This window comes from Alligator mississippiensis, chromosome 2 (assembly GCF_030867095.1).
Source record: "Alligator mississippiensis isolate rAllMis1 chromosome 2, rAllMis1, whole genome shotgun sequence".
In the NCBI taxonomy this organism is placed as follows: domain Eukaryota; kingdom Metazoa; phylum Chordata; order Crocodylia; family Alligatoridae; genus Alligator; species Alligator mississippiensis.
Window position 1 is genome coordinate 222192791 of NC_081825.1, and position 15760 is coordinate 222208550.

Genomic DNA, 15760 nt, shown 5'->3' on the forward strand with positions numbered 1-15760 from the left:
CAGGTCAATGAATGTTTTAGGGTCACTAGTTGGCTAGAGGACCGTACCCAGAGAGTGGTGGTTGACGAGTCATTTTCAACCTGGAGAGATGTGGGCAGTGGGGTCCCCCAGGGCTCAGTCCTCAGGCCCGCACTGTTCAACATCTTCATCAGCGACTTGGATGGGGGTGTAAAAAGCACCCTGTTCAAATTCACAGACGACACTAAGATGTGGGGAGAAGCAGGCACGCTAGAAGGGAGGAATAGGCTGCAATCAGACTGAGACAGGTTACAGGGGTGGGCGGATGAGAACAGGATGGGTTTCAACACTGACAAGTGCAAGGTACTACATCTGGGGAGGAAGAACCAGCAGCATACCTACAGGCTGGGGATCTCCCTTCTTGTCAGTGCAGAGGCAGTAAAAGATCTTGGAATCATTACTGATGCCAAAATGAACATGGGCCGACAGTGTGGGGGCGCGGTCAGGAAGGCCAACCGCACCTTGTCACGCATCCACAGATGCATCTCGAGCAGGTCCAAGGAGGTGATCCTCCCCCTCTACTGGTCAGGCCACAGTTGGAGTACTGCATCCATTTCTGGGCACTGCACTTCAGGAGGGATGTGGACAACATGGAGAAGGTCAAGAGGAGGGCCACCTGCATACCACCTGCATGATCAGTAGTCAGCAGGGCAGGCCCTAAGAGGAGAGGTTAAGGGACCTGAACCTATTCAGCCTCCATAAGAGAAGGGTGAGAGGGCATCTAGTGGCCTGTTACAAACTGGAAGTGGTGCTGGCTCCTACCCTGGGGTTCTTTAAGAGGAGGCTAGATAAACACCTTGCTGGGGTCGTTTGACCCCAGTACTCTTTCCTGCCATGGCAGGTGGTCAGACTTAATGATCTGGATAAAAGATCTTGATCTCAGGTCCCTTCCGACCCTACCAACTATGAAACTATTATTTTTGTGAAGGTGATTTATGGTTAAAGGACACCCTTCTGACTGAAAAGTTTAAAAGCAGTGGACTCATGATTTAAAAAAAAAAGAAAAGGAGTTTGAACAAAAGCTCAAGGATGTTCTTGGTGACTAATATATTCACATAAAGTCAGTTTGGGGAAACTGGAGCTATTTTTAATATACCAAATCACTGAGTAATTTTAGCACCCCTTCTCCAAATAAAAAAGAAAAGAAAAAAGCTAAACATTTCCAAAAACAAAACAATGATTGTTTTGGTTTGTTGTTGTTTTGAAGTGTGTTATTTAGAAATTTAAGAATGTAACACAACCCTCCCCTCCCCCCCATGAAACCAAATAAAACGTTTAATTAAACCCAACAACAATATCTGTAGCTTTCTCCCCTTTTATCAAGGCTATTTCAAGGGGGAGGAAGGTTGTTCATTTGTTTGTTTAAACATCAAAATGAAATAAAGGGAGAAGTTCCTTACACCACTCTAGTCAGGTCTCCCTTCCCAGCTTAGGGAGAAATAGTGTGATCTTACATGTAGAGAAGTATGAATGGGAATCAGGGATTCTTCTCTCTCCTCAGCTTTGATTCATGTTGCGACTACCGATGAGTCCATTAATCACTCTTAGGCTAAGTGTCATCACATGGGGAAAAGAAAAAGGAAAAACAGGAAAATACTCCTACATTTCTGTGAATGTTTCATGTGCCCCAAATCTAGAAATGGCAGGTCTTTTCGGTTTCAAAAACACTTCTTCAGCTGTAGATAAGGCAGCTGAAATAACAAATCAAAATGTATTATATTTAACAGATTAAAATAGTCTTACCTGTGTATTTCACTGTGGGAGTAAGCCTAAACCATTTCATGTTATTTGTGAACTGGGTAATAGGTGTCTGGTTCACTTGTCAGATTCTTGAAACTGTTTTCCTTCCCAAATGTATGTCCACCTCCATCAAGATACTGAAACATCAGGAATCTGAGAAATTAGAAGAACAGGGAAGAAACCGTTTTTTTTCCTTTTCAGTAAAAAAAATTCAATACTCCAGAAATGTTACTGTCTGAAAAATGATCATGAACCAACACAGGAAAAAGAAAAAATCAATCAGTTCAGGTCAACTGAACTATTTTGTTTAGATCATTTTGATGGTTCTTTGGGTAAAATATTTTCTTAATCTAAGCTTCCTCTTATTTCAAAATAAGAAAAGTAATTTTATATCAATCACCGCTTTTTATTTTTTCATTTTGAAACTATTATAGTGGAACAGTTCAACAACTTCCCTGCCTATCTCGTAAGGATTTTAAGTTAAGCGATTTCTTAGTTGTTTTCATGAACAACTTAAGTATCAGCAAAGCAGAACTTCTGATCAAAAAATATTTTTGGTTTAAAAATTCCTAACCCAGCTCTCATACTTGTCTGAGTTTATCTATCATCATCTAGAAAAGTTCTATAATTATATGGACCTGGCAAAAATGGGTGCTATTCTTGTCAGCTTTGATGAAATTCCTTCAGGTCTGAATTTGGCCCTCCATCTATTAGTCCAGAGGTCTCCAAACTTTTTCTTATTGCATACCCCTTTCAGATTTACCAGTTGCCAGAGTACCCATACCCGCATGTTTTATATTTTAACCCCTTAAATGCCAATTATTATAATGATTACAATTTTCCCACATACCCCTCAGAGATGTCTTGAGTATCCCCAGGGGTACCACAGATTGGGAACATATGTATTAGTCCAATATAAATCAGGCTCTGAGGCTTACGCTCAAGATTAAAGGGAAAAGCAGCCTAGTTTATATATTATTTGAGGACTTCATTTTCACATATTCCCTTTGCCTTGTTCCTTCCCAAAAATGGAGTTTTAAAGTTATCACAGAAATAGCACTCTTCAGGCAAGACTACCAAAAACTTCGACTCTGCATCTTGACCCTAAGCAGAAGGAAACACCATTCCAGGAATGAAAGGATAGCATAATCTTTCTGACCCATCTATTTCTTTTCTTCTCTGCTGAGACTACCAGTGGTGGGACCACTTAGTACAACTGTAATAGGAGCTTCTGTGATATGTCCATGGAAAACTGGATGGAGACCATCATGCTCATTTCCTGTTAAACAATAGATACTGTTCTGTTGATAATTACTCTGGGATGGATTTCAATTGATGACCAAGAGACGAAAGGCTACATATGTTTTTCCTGCTTCCCTGCGTTGCCATCTCTATGCCCAGTTTATTCTGAATGCTGTTTGAGACATTTTGCCTATATAGACTAGTGTTCATTATTAAGTGCAGTTTTCACTGTGGGACTGCCTAGCTGCTGGGAGCATGGAGGTTATATGAATCACTATGCCTTACATTTGAGTTTAATCTTAAAACCTGTAATGAGGTAGGCAGGGTGAAGAATTCTCTTTATGGTTTATATAACCAAATTAGCCCATTTCACTGCATGTAAATTCCCAGTGATTACTGAAACACCCACTAATGAATACAACTGTAAGCAATTAGACCAGCAAGTTGCTTGAGTCTAGACTGTTTGTTTGCTTCAGTAGCCAGCAGGAACATGGCCAATGTGAACATTAACCATTTTCTTCTCTTTTCATCCTAAGAGCAAAGGTCTGCTTGAAATAAGGATTCATTCATAGAGAAATGGCTTACTATTGAATACGAACCATGCTTACTAGTCATTGAGCAAAAGAATACTAGAGAAACAGCTCAGTAAAATAACACAGCTTTGGGTTTATGACCAGAGGTTGTTCTGACATGCAGTCATGTTAGGAATAGTAATATATAACAATGTTATGATCAGTTTATACAACTATAGGAGGAAGATTCAGAGAAAGGAACATAAGGTACATCGGAGTTTTAAGAATCTCCCGAGTGACTGTTATTGAGCTACCTTACATTATGGGGGCTGTAAAAAGAACAATCAAGGAAGCAACAAAATGAAAGAATAAAGATGGGAGAACAACCAAACACATATTTGAAACATACTGGGTTAAAGTGAAGGCTTCAAAGAACCTATCTACTATGAAGAAGCAACCCTTGTTTGGGTAGAACAGGGAGTTGACAAATCAAAGGACTATAAAGAGTTAAACAGTTTTAATTCTTAAAATGGAGTGAATGGCCAAAACCTTGCCAGGGTAAAGTATGTGAGCTCTGAAAGAGAGAGAGTGTTTCTGCACAGCACTGTGGAAGTGTGGTTCCCACTTGGAAGATGGTCAGATACTTGGAATGTGCTTGGATGTTTGTCCTTAAGCAGGTTCATAGCTTTAAATATGTATAAATACTGCTCTGCTTTAAAGAAGCTGTTTGGTTGCTGGTGGGTACTACTGCCATTGTTTCAGTGGAAAAAGAACTGCAAGACCTAGATCCACCTTATACCTGCCACAGCAAGTGTGGTGCCAAGGGACTGCAACACGGTAGTTGGTCTGGGAGCTGGAGAATTGCATGAGACCTGAAAGAGGGTGATGTGGAGGAGTCAAAGGCACAATTCACTTGATAACTGTTACACTATTCCTATTCAACTCTGCCAGTAGCTCAGTCTTTAATCTAAACTGGCAATTTAACCTCTCTGTGCATCAAAAGTTGGACAAATCGTATTTAGCACAGCACTCTCAGCCTTACAAAACAACCATTATATTCTCTCAGAAGAGAGAAAAAAACAAATTCATTACCCAAACCCCAAACAGTTACCAAATACTAAAAACATTTTGATGGCTCTTGTATTAACAATAGTAAGGATAATTTCTCGATGTGCATACAGCATATTTCATCCTTCAGAAACTCACAGCAGCTTTTTAAGAATGACACATGCTGGAATCATTCTTCCCAAACCACAGGCACTGAACACAGCAACTGTGTAAACTACTATACACAAGTTAAGAAGTAATAGGTCATATCTTATTATCCTACTAAATCTTTGGGAAAAATAAAAGGCAGATACAACAGCAATCTCTAACATATAGCTAGGCCCTAGGTTCATGTTACATCTGGACTGCAGAATCCATTATATCTGATAAAGTCAGAATAGGGCAGTGATGAAAGATAGCTCACTGAAATATATTCAGAGCTGGCATAAGTTGGCAACTACAGCAGCTCAATAGTTCACTGAAACCAAATGAACCTGAAGTAACTTGACCCAAAGGAAAATCCAAACAGAGCCCATTTCAGTTAAGGACCTCTCACTCTTCCTGACATGTATTGATTCTTTAGCACCCATTTCACTCAGCCAAAGCTGTGTTCCTTTATAAAGTATCAATCCATGGTCACAGACACACACACATACACACAATGTATAATTAACTGAGCAACGATTGCAATAAGTAATATATTGGAACGAAAACTCTTGGACGTAAACCTCACAGGCATCTATTTGGTGAACTAAAGGAGACATTTTATGATTTTTGTTTGGAGGCATTTTTGATATACATATAGGTTGATGCTAATTGTTTCATCTATTGTGGAACAGTGGTACATATATAATCAGTTTCTGAATGCAATGGGCTCTGTTGCCGAATCAGCTACACTTTTCTTTGAAAATGAAGTGCATCGGTTATGTGGTGAAGTCAGAAACTTCTGGATTCCAACTTTTCCTTAGCCTGTAGGTGACCCACAAAACACTTGTGTCAAGCCACTTAATACTTCAGTGGATATGTGAAATAATTATGTATGATCACCCAGTGGTCCAAAAAGGGATCAAATCACTGACCAACAGTTTTACTGCAGGAAGTAGATATATTTGATTTCATTTTCAAAGCAAAGTAAGAAACTTCTAAATTGATTCCAACTATTCCTGTTTCTGTAAGTGACCCACAGAAACTTGGCTCAAGCCCCATTAGCCTCTTTCTGCCTAATTTTATTCATGTGTAAAGATGCAAGAGCAATATTATTTATCCCAAGGTGGTGAGACTTACAGTAATGTCTACACTGCCTCTGTGCCACCTGCTGCAATTCCACACACTCCATAGCCAGAAACAGAGTAGTGAGCATGCATCAGAGTACCTCCCACATGCATGCACACATGCGCACACACATGTACATGCACATGCGCACACACACACATACACACACACACACACACACACACACACACTGCTACATGAGTATGGAGCATGTGTAGTTTATTTTTCAGTAGCACCTGTGAAAGAGGCATATAGCCAGTGTAGATTTATTCTTAGTAATTTAGGCACTCTGAGATTCAATTGCAAAGATACTTTATGAAATAATAAAGCATGATGAACCAACCCACTACACTAAAGCTAAGCACCTTGTTGAAACACCTTCCCATGTAAATGGAGTGGAAATTAATTTTTCAGCAGCAGACATCAATCCTTAAGTGCTCCCTCCCCCTCACACTTCTATTCATGTCAAGTCTTTCAGTGTATTTATTTCTCACCTCTGACAAGCCAATAGGGCAGCTCATTTATGAGGCAATAAGAGAAAGACTGAAACACAACTGTATTTATTTTCCTCAACTGGTTTGCAGTAGTTTAATTTGTTTTGTGTGCTTTGGCCCAGTGTATTTATAAACCCATGGCAAAGTTAATCTAGTGCAAAGACAGACCATGACAGTCTCCTCAGCTTTATTTGTGGAAGGATCAGACGCAAAAGGCCATTGCCTTAGTAGCACACACTGATTTCATTAGAGAAAAGAACAGGGACACGCACAACTGTCTGTAAGTTAACTCAGTAAATTGTTTGAAATTATGCTTTATGGTGAAAACTGTAAATCTACAGAGATGGGATTCCAAAATGCCAATGATATTCTGCGTTCGCATGAGCTTTTTAGAGTCCATTTTCTTTGTACCAAAGATAGAAGAAAGTCAGGGGGAAAAGGACAACTTTGCCATCCCCAGGTATCTTTGCAATCAGCCTTACCATTGATTTAGTAATAATTTGTTTCTAAACTTCTGAGAGATTGTTTATCTGTTGTGGCAAGTGTGCCTGCAAGTGTAATATATACAACCTGAAAATGCTCTCCTATATTCATTCTAAAAACACTGCAAGACTTTTCTATTTAGACTACTAGTCATGTGAAGCAGAATATGCACACACACACAGAGATAAACATGGCACTGCAAAACTGGAGATGCAATTATGAGTTACATACAGCCTTTTAATAATAATCCATAAGCATAGATTAGAAAGTACAACGATACCAGCAGAACCCATTTCATAAATATAACTTTCTAGCCCCAACTCATCTAATTGATATAAATACTCCCCTAAAACTATTAGCCAAATACTAATCTGGCTTTTCTATTACATTCTATTACAATATTAGATACATAAAGACTTTTTTAAAGTTGTTTACTACAAAAGAAATAATTTCTGTCTTCAATAGTAATGGCATTCTGCACAACCTGTCTGCTATTTTTTTCTCAAGGAAACAAATTCTTACTGCACTAAACATACCATGGTTTGTAGCAGACAAATCACTCTCCAAAGATGCCTGGTGCTTAGGATGTATCTCATTAAAATTTTAGGAACTTCATCACACCTTGAATGTACTTCTGGGTTTAGTGCATTATATGTATTCTGAAAACAAAACTAATGTTACTTTCTGCATGATTTTTTGTTTTATCTTGGGTCCTGCATTGCATGTGCTTGTCCTGTATAATTTAATTAAACTATCACAGTAGAGCCTTTCCTTTTTCTTTCTTCCCTTCCTTTTGGGTTAGGGGGCTGGGGCACTTGTCTTAGGAGGAGAGGCTGAGAGAACTGGGCCTATTTAGTCTGGAGAAGAGAAGACTGAGGAGGGATTTAATAGCAGCCTTGAACTATATAGAAGGTGGTTACAAAGAAGATGGAGCTAGACCGGGGCAGGCAAAATTCAGCCAGTGGGCTGGATCTGGCCCACCAAGCACTTCCATCTGGCCTGCAATGCCACTCAATTAATTTTACTCTGCTGAGCCCTTCAGCCCATGAGGGTGGGAGACAGGCACATACCCTATTGCATCTTGCTCCCACCCTGTGAGTGGAAAGGCACAGCAGGTCCAGCACACAGCTTCTGGGCAAGACTGCTGATGGAGCTGCTGCAGCCCTAGGGGACCTGCACCACTTCCCCAGTCTCCTGGTGGCTCTGGGCAGCAGGTAGGGAAGTGGCAGGGGTGGGACTGCAGCTGGGTGGGAGCACAGAGCATGGGGCTGGCTGGGGCTGGCAGCAGCACAGAGCCTATACCCAGGGGAGCAGCAGCATTGTGGAGCTCAGCTGGACAGTGTGTGGGTGTGAGGGAGGGTGGGGGGCATGGGGAACCCCCCCACACACTCTCCTCTCATGGTGCACAGCCCTGGAAGGTGGTAGTAGCAGCAGCTCAGCAGGCAAGGTGCTCAGGACACAAGCACCCAGTTGGGCGCAGCTCTGGCCTGCACTGCACATCACAGCAAGGAGCACAGCCTCCCCAGGCCATCTATATCACTGGCCCTCCCTGCCATGCATGCACAGACCCTGCACTCACCAGGCACAGGAGAGAAGCCCCAGGCACTGGAGCCAGCTCCCTTCCACACCGGGACTAAGCGGCAGAGGAGTGAAGCTCCACGCACCTTCTGTGATGGGTGGGGAAAGCAACCAGCTCCAGCACACTGGGTTTCCCTCCCACAACTGGTGAGTGCAGGGGCTGCAGATGAGTGGCAGGGAGCCCTGGCAATACAGATGGTCCAGGGGAGCCTGCGCTGCTTGTTGTGATGTGCAGCACTGACCAGAGCCGTGCCCCACCAGGCACCTCCGCCCTGAGTGCCCTGACTACTGCTGCGCCATGGGGCGTGTGCGAGGGTCCTGACACTTCCCTCACACCCCACACATCCACACCCTGCCCCTACAATCCCCACATATACACAACCCCCAACATACCCTATGCCCCCCCATACACAGCCACATCCCCTCACAAACCTCCCCCCAGAGACCCCACACCCTGCCATACACACACATACCCTCCCACCCCACCATAAAAACTCATACACCCCCCCGCACAACATACAACTCTAAGAATATATTTTTAGTTATTATGCAGTCATCTCTATATACAGTACACAAGTACAAATGACAAAAATATTTTTCATAATAAAATTAAAATATGCTATAGTAGGTGTTTAACTTTTAGTGTATGATTTTTTTTTCGGGTTTTAAGATGGCAAACCCCTCCCGCAAAGGAGCATTTACAGGAGGGGCAAGGAGTAGGACTTGTGGTGGCAAAAGTCAGGAGTTAGGGGTGGGACTTCCAGTCCCAAAATAGTGACAAGTGGGTGAGGCACCTGTCAAGGGGCAGGGATACCCATGCAGTCCTCAACAGCTCACCAAAACTTATTAAGCAGCCCCCACCCAAAATAATTGCCTGCCCCTGAGCTATACTGTTCTTAGTGGTGGCAGTTGACAGAACAAGGAGCAATAGTCTGAAGCTGCAGCAAAGGAGGTTTAGGTTAGATATTAGGAAAGAGTTTCTCAGTAGGAGAGTAGTAAAGCACTGGAATGGGTTACCCAGACAGGTTGTGGAATCTCCATCCTTGGAGGTTTTTAGGACCCAGGCAGACAAAGCTTTGGCTGGGATGACATAGTTGGGGATGGTCCTGCTTTGAGCAAGGGATTGAACTAGATGACCACCTGAGGTCTGTTGCAACCTAAATTTTCAATTATTATATAATTCTTGCACTTGATTTGTTCTTATTTTGTAAAGGTAACATTAAAAATGTGTGTCATTCTTAATAGAGGAGGCCAGGATTTCTTACTGACTGCTGCAAAATTATAGGAAAGTAAAGAAAACCATGGAAACAGTTTCAAACTTTCATAGTTGGTAGGGTTGGAAGGGACCTGAGCAGATCATCAAGTCCAACCCCCTGCCATGGGCAGGAAAGAATGCTGGGGTCAAACAACGCCGGCAAGGTGATTATCTAGCCTCCTTTTGAAGTCCCCCAGGGGAGAAGCGAGCACCACTTCCCTTGGAAGTTGGTTCCAGATCGTAACCTCCCTGACTGTGAAGTAGTGCTTCCTGATGTCTAGCCTGAACCTACTCTCAATCAGCTTGTGGCATTTTTTCCTATTTACTCCTGGTGGTGCTCAGGGGAACAGGGACTCTTCTGTTCCCCACTGGTCCCCCTTGGTAAGTCTATAGACGGACACCAAATCCATTCTCAGCCTTCTCCTGTAGAGGCTGAACAGGTTCAGGTTCCGTAGCCTCTCCTCGTAGGGCCTGCCCTGCTGCCCCCTGACCATGCGAGTGGCCCTCCTTTGGACCTTCTCAATGCTGTCCATATCCCTCCTGAAGTGCGGTGCCCAGAACTGGATGCAGAACTCCAAATGCAGCCTGACCAGTGTCATATAGAGGCAGAGGATCACCTCCTGGGACCTACTCATGATGCATCTATGGATGCATGACAAGGTGCAGTTAGCCTTACTGGGCACGTCCTCATATTGGAGGCCCACGTTCATCTTGGAATCAATAATGACTCCAAGATACTCTTCTGTCTCTGGGCTGATGAGAAGGGAGTTCCCCAGCCTATAGGTATGCTTCTGGTTCTTCCTCCCCAGGTGCAGTACCTTGCACTTGTCAGTATTGAATCCCATCCTATTCTCATCCACCCACCCCTGTATCCTGTCCAGATCTAGTTGTAGCTTGTCCCTCCCTTCTATCGTGCCTACTTTTCCCCACATCTTAATGTCATCTGTAAATTTGAACCAGGTGCTTTTCACCCCCTTGTCCAAGTTGCTGATGAAGATGTTGAACAGTGTGGGCCAGAGGACCGAGCCCTGGGGGACCCCAGTGCCCACATCCCTCCAGGTCAAAAATGACCTGTCCACCACCACTCTCTGGGTGCGGCCCTCTAGCCAATTTGCGACCCATCTGACTGTGTAGGCATCGACGCCACACTCACCTAATTTTTTTAATGAGAATGGGGTGAGAGACAGTGTCAAAGGCCTTCCTAAAGTTGAAAAAGACTACTTCCACTGCAACACTTACATCTAAGGATTTTGTGACCTGGTCATAGAAGGCAACCAAGTTGGTCTGACAGGACCTGCCTCTAATAAACCCATGTTGGTTGTCCCTAAGCATAATCTCCCTTGCTGATCCCTCGCAGATGTGCTCCTGGATAATTTTCTCAAAGAGCTTTCCCAGGACCAAGGTAAGACTAATGGGCCTATAGTTTCCTGGGTTCTCCTTCCTCCCTTTTTTGAAAATGGGGACCACATTGGCCCTTTTCTGGTCCTCTGGCACCACGCGAGAGCACCACGAGTGCTCCTAAGCCATGCCATGGGTCCTGCAAAGATCTCTGCCAATTCCCTCAGCACCCTGGGGTGGAGATCATCTGGACCTGCTGATTTGAACACTTTCAAGTTTCCATATCACTAAGGCTAGAAAACCTTGCATGTAAGCCTTCCATAGATTCTAGGTTAATGACAACTCTGGATGTACTGCTTCTCTGAAAGTCAGTGTAGCCCGGGTATACATGGGTTTGTACTCCCCTCTCCAATTGAGGGAATTTTTGGCAGGGTAGTGTGCTATGGAGGGACACAACAGCCCAGTGGCTACCTCTGTCCCCTATAGAGTCAGTTTATAGAGTCAGGCCCAGTCAATCAATTACTTAACTATATACAAATTTATTATTACAACAAAACCATTAATGGGTAAGGACATACACGCGCACACACACACACACACACACACACACACACACACATCTATCTATACAAATTAACAAAACAATAAACTGTATACCATACACACACACACACACACACACACAACCAATTATTATTTAAAAATACAGATGAACAATAGAACAATCCAGAACAAAGGATATTGATCAAGCAACCTTATAACTTTATTAATATACAAACTATTGCTTTAACTTATTCACATAAACTATAAGGCACAGTCTACAAATATAACCAGCAATCCTTAGACTACCTGGGTGCCCTCCAGGAGAGGGGCCCCACTCCTAAGGTACCACTACAGGAAAGGAGGTGGGGGGAAAGAAAAGGAGAAGGAGACCCCAAAGACTCCTAAGCTCCCCCGCTATCACCCAGGAGTGCCCCACGTAGTGCCCCTTCACAACCCTGGGGGGTCCCTCCCCTGTGGGGACCCTCTCTCCAGGGTAACTTACTACTTCACAGTCCTGGAGGGTTGCCTCCCATTCTCCAGGTCAAGCTCTGTTTCCCGTCAGCCTTTCCTCCCACCGAACTCTGCTGCCGCTAGCCTGGCTTAGGGCTACATGCACCACTTTTTGTAGTGAGTGCTTTACCTTGTGCTAGGGGTTGGAGGCCTGGACAGCCTTGTGCAGCACCTGGACCTTCTGGGCAGCGTTGTCTGCACTGAGCTGCTGTCCCAAACCACCTCAAGTAGCTCCCAGGGTCTCTCACCCTCCATGCAGCACCTCCTGCACTGAGCTCCCAGCCTCGTGCTGGGGGTTGTGGACCTGAGCCACTCAAGGGGCTCCAAAGATCCTGCTCTATGCACTGGCCTGTGCACCGTGAATCTGGCCACATGCCAGAGGTTGCAGATCCGAGCTGCCTCACGCAACTCCCAGGGTCTGGACACCATACTGTGCACCGAGAATCTAACCGCTGGAGCCATCCACTGCTCCCTGCTTATAGAAGTCTTCAGGGGCTCTTCCTGGGCTACTGCTTCGCCCTGCTGAGAAGCTCTCCTCAGCTCTTCCAAGCCCCACTCTTTTCTCTTCTCTGTCCCCGATGCATCTCCCTCATGCTGGGCATGCAGCTCCTTTTATATGCTCCAGTGCTCTTCCCCTGATGTCTTCCAGACCTGACAGTTTGCAGTCTTCAATCAGGTCTGGGGGAGCTCCTCTCCCCCTCCCCTCAGGAAAAGGGCATGACTTTATTTCCCTTGCTGCCTCCTGATTGGTGGATGGGCTACACCAATCAAAACAGCAGGATCTCAAGCAGGATCACATCTCAGGTTGTGATCTCACACTGGCTAAGCACAGACAGTCAAAAGCCCAAAGCTGAATTGATTCAATCTTTGCAGATTTCTCTAAACTATTCAAACTGAACTGATAAGCGAGTGAACAGACGTTCACTTTTCAAACCAGAAAGGCAGCCAGACCCCTGCAGTGACCCGTACCAGTAGCCAGGGGATGCTAAAGCACACCTTCCATCCTGCTGGCCACTGCAGAGAGTCTGGAGCCCAGTGATTCCTCCGTCATGCCACTCCTGAGCCTCCAACTGGTTGAGGAGTAGGAATGGGTGGAAACCCTGCCCCCCCGGCACTGATCCCCCAGCCAGGGTCTCCTTGGAATGGAGGAAGAGGGGATGGGAGGAAGCCCCCACTGAGGTGTTTCTCCCTCTTTTCCCCGCACATGGAGCTGAGAGCCAGACAAGTCCCCTAGCCATGTCTTCTCCTCAGCCCTTGGTGGGGGGAGGGGAACCCCACTCCCACCACCAGACCACCAGCTGGGGTCTCCCTGGTGTGAGAGGAAAAAGGGCAGGGAGAAGTCCACAGCAGGGTATTTCTCCCCCACCCCACCTACCAGAGCCAGGAGCTGGGTACATCCCCTAGCCATGCTTCCTCCTTGGCTGGCAGACTGGATGAGGAGGGAGTGCTGGGGAAGAACACTCCCTACCCCCCACCTAATTCAAGACCCCCAGCAGGCTGTGCCCAGTGGCACAGTGGGAGGGAAGCCCACCATGGAAGCCACCATCTTAAACCAGTTTCAACCATTTTGAAAGCAATTTGAATGCACTGCACTTCTGTTACAGGTTTAAACTGGTTCCTTATTACTTAAACCATTTTATTGTGTAACTTCTGTCCTTAGCCACTAATTCTATACCAGTGGTGTGCTATTGATTTCAGTGGAATTACTCAGCTTTGCACAGATGTAAAATCAGAATGTGGTTCAAATGCTTCTGGACAAGGATACCAGATTCCCTCATGGCAGAAAACACACTCCTGTAAGGTAGAATTGTTCTATATAATAAAAGATGTATTTGAAAGTTGCAGAACTCCCATACTGAAGCTTATCTAAATATTATGGTTCCCCCAACACTAGGTCTGAATCCCTCTCCACTCAACGGCTGCAACTTCTGCCATTGTATGAAGCAAGAAAAGCAAGAGTCTGCTAAAGGTATTCTCTTTATTCAGGTTAAGGGCTCATACACACAAATGACTTCAAGTGTAATTCCAAGTTTTTCATTCCCTCTTGACTTTGCTTTTCCTGGGAAGTACAAATGCTCCCTTGTGACATGTTCTAAGCAGTTACAATTCATACTGCTGTATATTATTCCAGGTAATACTTTTCAACAGTAAACATCTATGGGATGGAAGACCCCAAAGAAGGAAAAATAATCCTGAAGTGTGTATCAGAGTTTTCTAAGAAAAAAAAGCTACCTAAGAAGAAGAAGGATTTGGGGAACAACATATTTGGCAGAAAGCAAGACCTTCCCATCCCAAAATCCCTATAAGGAGCTCTCTAGGGAGGGGAATGTTAGATTTGTACAGAATAGAGTTTTCTTGAATAATCAGCTATCTCCAATGTTGCTCCTATTATCCAACTCTAATTAATGATAATGACATTAAACCTGTTACCCCTAAAACTGTGAAAGTTAATGTTTCTTCTAGCAATGTTAACTCTAGATTGGATGTCATCTTGGACACCGAAGGGGTAAGTCTTGATGTAGCAAATAGTGCTTGTTTCAATGAAACACAGAAACTCTCCTGCTCTTGTGAATTCCAAACTTCATGAGGCTTCTTCCTATGAGAAGGTGGGAAAAGAAGTGGGTTATGGGAAGAAAGGTGCTATAGTGAGTCAAAGAAGCAGCATTCACCATTTTCTGTGGTGAGAACTGAAATGCTGCAGCTACAAATTATGAGAAGCACATCCAGCACACAGTAGCAATCTGGCCTTAGTTTGCAAGCAAGAAATACCGATGCCCTGTTTGCAATGAATTGCTTGGCATTTTGCCCTGTAGTATCAACTGTTGCCCAATGTTCCACTTGAAACAAACAACATATATGTTAAAAATAATAAACACACTAGTCCTTTTAACCTACATCGTGTCAGTTTAAGTTTAGTTAGGGTGCTTTTGCCACATTAAAATTGTCAGTACCACTTTCCTGTTGAGTGGACACTGATTGTAGACTACAAGGGGATTCTTCAGGAAACGTCATGATTAATGCTACACAAAATACTAGAGGAATTAATGATTTACTGCTTGTTGCAAAGCACTGACAAATGCTGCAAGGTTTGCACAGATGACAGCTAATGTCAGCTGTTTGCAGTGGCTTAGCCTCTGCCACCTCCAGCAAACAGAGCAGCACTGTAAAGTAACACAGTGTGTCAGTATCAGAATAATCAAGGAAGTCACTTTCTCTTCCCCCCTTTTTAACTGATTCAGATATACAAGGTGCATCTACATATGCTATTAAGATGACTGAATAAACTCTGGTGCAGTTCATGCCAGAGTTTATTACTCCTGGGCGCACTGTTTGCACATGTGCCTGGGACCACGGCATATTGAGCCAAGGCAGTGCAGCCCCAGATGGCAGGGGGTCCAGGAGGCCAGCCTGCCAGCCAAGGGTGCTCTGATTTGGCTCAACATACTGCAGAGGGACTGGTTGGGGAAGAAGTGTGCTTCAGTGTAAGGCTAGCTGTAGGCAGCCTTCGTACTAAAGTACCTTCATGCCCCAGCCAGCCCCATCAACATCTACATATGAGGTGCGGCAAAGTAAATAACTCACCATAGGACAGTAATTGTGTTTGGCAGTACTAGCTTATGACAGGGTTAATTAGTTTGTTCTGTCCTAATAGCACCGCACAAATAGATGGTGACATTTTACTGCGCAGCTAATAAGGTAACTCAGTAAACATCTCATGTAGATGCATG

At 44.2% G+C, this 15760-nt stretch overlaps 1 protein-coding gene across 1 annotated transcript in view; it reads right to left on the bottom strand.

Moving 5' to 3' along the window:
• LRRC4C (leucine rich repeat containing 4C) overlaps positions 1-15760 on the bottom strand; it is a 539855-nt gene that overhangs the window by 295484 nt on the left and 228611 nt on the right. Inside the window, exon 2 of the mRNA XM_019477201.2 lies at positions 1762-1911. The gene's annotated coding sequence lies outside the window, so the exon portion shown is untranslated. The remainder of the gene's footprint in view (positions 1-1761; positions 1912-15760) is intronic.